Below are 6738 nucleotides of genomic sequence, written 5' to 3'. Positions count from 1 at the left end.
TTTCTTGAGTAACGCGTGCAGACACCATATCACGGCAAGCATGGAGCCCGCTCAGCTAACCATCACCGTATGTCTCCTGGGCGCTGGCAGACGCGGTACTGCATTGCTACACAGCAGCAATTTATTGCCTTTTGGCAACAGACAGTGCAGTATGACTGGTAGCAGTCATCAATGTAGTCCTGGGTGCTCTTAACCGACCTCGATGAGGTCAGGGGTGCATGGGCAAACATGGGAGTGACTCAGGCAAGTCATTTCTCTTTTAAGTTTCATCTCATGGCGATTGAGTCCTACTGGCAGTGCATTATCTTTTAATCTACAGCCTGCAGAAGATGAGGGCCAGCGGTCATACTGCACCGTCTTCTGCCAAGCACCCAGGAGATGACTATGGCTAGCGGTCGTACTGCACGGTCTGCTGCCAGCAAAATGTATAAAGATAGATGAAGTAGCTCAAAACAAATAGACCAGATTTGTTCTGTATTCATTTTCTCCTCCCTCCATCTGTGAAATCAATGGCCTGCTAAACCCAGTTTTGAGTTCTATCCTTGAGGGGGCCATTCTGTTTCTCGCAAAGCCACCCCCTTTGTTGATTTTAATTCCCTGTAAGCTAACCCTGTAAGCCGTGTCGTCAATTGCCCCTCCCTCCGTCAGGGCAACGGCAGACAATCGTTCTGCACCTTGTTTTTTTGTGTAGACGTCATACCTCAGCAAGCATGGAGCTTGCTCAGATCACTTTTGCAATTAGGAGCACATTAAACACCACATGCATTATCCAGCAGTATATGCAGCACCAGAACCTGGCAAAGCGAAACCGGACAAGTAGGCAACGTCAGTGCAGTGACCAGAGTGATGAGGACATGGACACAGACTTCTCTCAAAGCATGGGCCCTGCCAATGCATGCATCATGGTGCTAATGGGGCAGGTTCATGCTGTGGAACACCGATTCTGGGCTCGGGAAACAAGCACAGACTGGTGGGACGGCATAGTTTTGCAGGTTTGGGACGATTCCCAGTGGCTGTGAAACTTTTGCATGCGTAAGGGCACTTTCATGGAACTTTGTGACTTGCTTTCCCCTGCCCTGAGGCGCATGAATACCAAGATGAGAGCAGCCCTCACAGTTAAGAAGCGAGTGGCAATAGTCCCGTGGAAGCGTGCAACGCCAGACAGCTACCGGTCAGTTGGGAATCAATTTGGAGTGGGCAAATCTACTGTGGGGGCTGCTGTGACTCAAGTAGCCAACACAATCAAAGATCTGCTGATATCAAGGGTAGTGACCCTGGGAAATGTGCAGGTCATCGTGGATGGCTTTGCTGCAATGGGGTTCCCTAACTGTGATGGGGCCATAGACGGAACCCATATCCCTATCTTGGCACCGGAGCACCAAGCTGCCGAGTACATAAACCGCAAGGGGTACTTTTCAATAGTACTGCAAGCACTGGTGGATCACAAGGGACGTTTCACCAACATCAACGTGGGATGGCCTGGAAAGGTACATGATGCTCGCATCTTCAGGAACTCTGGTCTGTTTCAAAAGCTGCAGGAAGGGACTTTATTCCCAGACCAGAAAATAACTGTTGGGGGGTGTTGAAATGCCTATAGTTATCCTTGGGGACCCAGCCTACCCCTTAATGCCATGGCTCATGAAGCTGTACACGGGCAGCCTGGACCGTAGCCAGGAGCTGTTCAACTACATGCTGAGCAAGTGCAGAATGGTGGTAGTATGTGCGTTTGGACGTTTAAAAGCACGCTGGTGCAGTTTACTGACTCAGCCCTCAGTGAAACCAACATTCCCATTGTTATTACTGTTTGCTGTGCACTCCACAATATCTGAGAGTAAGGGGGAGACGTTTATGGCAGGGTGGAAGGCTGAGGCAAATCGCTTGGCTGCTGGTTACACGTAGCCAGACACCAGGATGGTTAGAAGAGCACAGAAGGGTGCAGTGCGCATCAGAGAAGCTTTGAAAACCAGTTTCATGACTGGTCAGGCTACGGTGTGAAAGTTCTGTTTGTTTCTCTTTGATGAAAACCCCCGCCCCTTGGTTCACTCTACTTCCCTACAAGTTAACCACCCTCCTCTCCTCCCTTTGATCACCGCTTGCAGAGGCAATAAAGTCATTGTTGCTTTACACTCATCCATTCTTTATTAATTCATCACACAAATAGGGGGATAACTACCAAGGTAGCCCAGGAGGGGTGGTGGAGGAAAGAAGGACAAGGCCACACAGCACTTTAAAAGTTTAAAACTTTAAAATTTATTGAATGCCAGCCTTCTGTTGCTTGGGCAATCCTCTGGGGTGGAGTGGCTGGGTGGCCGGAGGCCCCCCCCACCGCGTTCTTGGGCGTCTGGGTGAGGAGGCTATGGAACTTGGGGAGGAGGGCAGTTGGTTACACAGGGGCTGTAGCAGCGGTCTGTGCTCTTGCTCTCTTCCCTGCAGCTCAACCGTACTCTTGAGCAATTAGTTTGATCCTCCAGCAGCCTCAGCATTGAATCCTCCCTCCTCTCATCACGCTGCCGCCACCTTTCAGCTTCAGCCTTCTCTTCAGCCTGCCCCTTACTCTATTCAGCCCACCACCTCTCCTCCCGGTCATTTTGTGCTTTCCTGCACTCTGACATTGTCTGCCTCCACGCATTCGTCTGTGCTCTGTCAGTGAGGGAGGACAGCATGAGCTCATAGAACATTTCATCTCAAGTGTGTTTTTTTCGCCTTCTGATCTTGGCTAGCCTCTGGGAAGGAGAAGATCCTGTGATCCTTGAAACACATGCAGCTGGTGGAGGAAAAAAAAGGGACAGTGGTATTTAAAAAGACACATTTTATAGAACAATGGGTACACTTTCACGGTAAACCTTGCTGTTAACATTACATACATAGCACACGTGCTTTCATTCCAAGGTCACATTTTGCCTCCTCCCACCACGTGGCTAGCCCCTCCCCGTGGCTAACAGCGGGGAATATTTCTTTTCAGCCACAGGCAAACAGCCCAGCAGGAATGGGCACCTCTGAATGTCTCCTTAAGAAAAGCACCCTATTTCAGTCAGGTGACCATGAATGCTGTCACTCTCCTGAGGATAACACAGAGCGATAAAAAACGGATGTTGTTTGAACGCCAGCAAACATACACTGCAATGCTTTGTTGTACAATGATTCCCAAGTACGTATTACTGGCCTGGAGTGGTAAAGTGTCCTACCATGGTGGACAGAATAAGGCTGCCCCCCCCAGAAACCTTTTGCAAAGGCTTTGGGAGTACATCCAGGAGAGCTGCGAATGCCAGGGCAAATTAATCATTAAACATGTTTGCTTTTAAACCATGTATAGTACTTTAAAAGGTGTACACACCAGAGGTCCCTTCTCCGCCTGGCGGGTCCGGGAGGCAGCCTTGGGTGGGTTTGGAGGGTACTGGCTCCAGGTCCAGGGTGAGAAACAGTTCCTGGCTGTCGGGAAAACCGGTTTCTCAGCTTGCTTGCTGTGAGCTATCTACATCATCATCTTTCTCATCCCCAAAACCTGCTTCTGTGTTGCCTCCATCTCCATTGAAGGAGTCAAACAACACGGCTGGGGTAGTGATGGCTGAACCCCCTAAAATGGCATGCAGCTAATTATAGAAGCGGCATGTTTTGGGCTCTGACCCGGAGTGGCTGTTCGCCTCTCTGGATTTCTGGTCGGCTTGCCTCAGCTCCTTAAGTTTCACGCGGCATTGCTTCGGGTCCCTGTTATGGCCTCTGTCCTTCATGCCCTGGGAGATTTTGACAAATGTTTTGGCATTTCGAAAACTGGAACGTAGTTCTGATCGCACGGACTCCTCTCTCCATACAGCGATCAGATCCCTTACCTCCCATTCGGTCCATGCTGGAGCTCTTTTGCGATTCTGGGACTCCGTCATGGTCACCTCTGCTGATGAGCTCTGCATGGTCACCTGCAGCTTGCCACGCTGGCCAAACTGGAAATTGAAATTCAAAAGTTTGCAGGCCTTTTCCTGTCTACCTGGCCAGTACATGTGTGTTGAGAGTGCTGTCCAGAGTGGTCACAATAGAGCACTCCGGGATAGCTCCCGCCGGCCAATACCGTCTAATTGTGTCCACGGTATCCCAAATTCGACCCAGCAAGGCCGATTTCAGCTCTAATCCTCTTGTTGTGGGTGGAGTAAGGAAATCGATTTTAAGAGCCCTTTAAGTCGAAAAAAGGGCTTCGTCGTGTGGATGGGTGCAGGGTTAAATCGATTTAACGCTGCTAAATTCTATCTCAACTCCTAGTGTAGACCAGGGCTAAGTAACATCCCTTTCCTGATGTCTGTGCAGCTGTACATAAGTTGAAGCAGATACTGTTCATCCTATACTGAAGATTGAGGCAGGGAGAAAGATGTCATCTAGGTCAGTGGCAGACAACTAATTCAAGATGGTGACTCAGATGTGGGAACAACTAGTTCCTTAGCATTAAAGGAGTGTTTAAAAAAAAATTACCCTCAGATTATTCCCCTTCTACAGGGCTCCCTCTTCTTACACAAGGCGTTTGTCTCTGGCTTGCAGTAGTAATAGAAGATATATCAATCATTGATTGACTGGGGAACAGTTACTCTTAATTTCAGGAAGGCATCTTTTTATCTGAACTGTTCCTACATAAATGGTGCCCTGGTGCAGGAGCGTGGGTCCTAAATACTACTGCAATACTAGTTCCTTTTTGAAAATTCCCCAGTTTGAGCTGTCTTCTCATGTAGCTAATGGGCAGTTTTTAGACCTGTTTCCCAAACTTCACAGCATAAGGAAAAATTCCACTACACACATTTTTCCCTGTCCTGTGCTGCAGCATGGGGCAGATTGTAGTGAAGGCATTAAAGCATCAGATTTCTACTCCTCCCAATTTGGGACATCTAGAATAAGTATGAATGAAGCACCAAAGACAATTACAGTAACAGTGTCTGGCAGGAGAGGAGTCACCTGATACACCAGCTGAACCACACACAAACTGAGCCTAGAATGGCATTATGGGACCCTGCAAAGGGCCTTCTTCCTTACATCCTCTGGCCCCAACTTCCACTGATTACAATGCATCTCAGCAGTCAGTGCTCTTCTTCAAATAGGACTAAGAGAATGAAGAACAATCAATGGAAGAATTACAGTGACTCAGCCTTTCCAACCACGCCCTTGTTCAGATATGGACTGTTCTCAATTCAAGCTGCCTTCTGCTTTCCTGTGGGATGTAGCCAGGTAGAAGGAGGCCGTTATCTGCTTAGCTTCAGCAGACAATTTTTCAGAGGTTTGGGACCCAAACTCAGAGTTCCTTGTGATCCCTCCACCAAAGACCACCTTCCACAAAAGGTACAAGTCTCCCTAAGAATCTGGAATGAATTAATAGTTGGAAAGAGTATGATAGCTCTGAGCAGCCAAAACTCCTCCTACTTCAAATTTCCTGGGCAGCATGAGGATTTGTCCATGCTAGAGATTAATCAGTGGAATAATAAAAATTTATTCTTTGCATATGTGTCAGCATAGTTCATGCTGTAGGTGTGAATCTAAGTTTAGAATCTTTTGCATAGCCATGTCTGTTAAAACCCAGGATGGGCCTTGTGCTCCTGGGCAAGGACAGACTCTCCCTCAGTTCTCTCTTACTGCCCACAGCAGCAAGGTAGAACCTGGCCTGTGCCCGATTTACTCAGTCTTTGGTCTAAGCTTTAGACTTAGATGAAGAGTATTTTTTCACAAGTAATAAATTTCTAAATTCTTCATTTTAATTGGCAATTCCAAAATATAAAAATAGAAAAAAACCTCAGACAACCAATGAAAATTAGACTCCAAGCTCTCTGCCCTTTGTGTGATACCCAGTTGCCCCTGATAGACTGGCGTAACAAATGTCTCTGCTGCCTGGGGGAAGCTCAGGTCCCCAATAAATGCTCTGTCTGTTGCTCTTTCTCCAAAACATTTTGCATCTGATATGGAGCTTCACCACAAATGTTGCTCCAACAGCCTGTCACATCTGTATCAGAAGTAGGACCTTAAGTCCAAAGACAACAGTCACAGCCTTCCTGCTCCAGGTATGATAGCAGAGCATAAACATAAGCATAAGTGAAAAGAGACAGAGAAGCTTTGGACCTGGTGCTGACATCAACATCGAGAGCCCTGCCGACTGAGAAGCGATTCCAGGTTTTAAGCATCCGCCTTCACCGTCCCAGCACTGATTTAGGAACCAACACTACTATTAGCACTGTCTTCACCAACATCAAACCTGACAGCACCACTATTCTGAGAGGTGGAGTTCTCCCAGTCTCTGGACCCTCCTCTGTTGGTTCTACCAGATAACATCTCCAGAGAGACCAGAATGATATCCTAGAGGATGCCCTGAGGGTGCCCAGTACCAGATTCCCAGACAAGACTGGCAACGGATGGGTCATGCACAACCTGTCCAATACCAGTACAACCTGCCCCCAAGGCCATATTGGCCATACTGGGGCTTGCCATCCCACCAATCCTGGAGCCGTGCCCTATCACATTTCCACAAGGAAGAGGAGATCCTGGTCCTTGTCAGCATTAGTAATGAGAGCTCCCTTGACAAAACTGGAATGGCTGAGCAAGCTTTGGCAGATCAGGCCAGGAGACACTCCAGCTTCCTTCTCTCAAAGAATCCTCTTTCTCCCCTGACAAGGCCATTGCCCCAGCTCTGGTGCCAACCATGGACTATTTTCAGGCATTCTAGAAACTTTTGTCCAAATGCAGATATCTTGGATATCAAAACTACAGTCATCCAAGGGG

The sequence above is a fragment of the Lepidochelys olivacea genome, assembly GCF_965140295.1.
Source record: "Lepidochelys olivacea isolate rLepOli2 genome assembly, chromosome: 6".
Lineage (NCBI taxonomy): Eukaryota > Metazoa > Chordata > Testudines > Cheloniidae > Lepidochelys > Lepidochelys olivacea.
The sequence above is the reverse complement of the archived record's forward strand: the minus strand, read 5'-3'. Positions refer to the sequence as shown.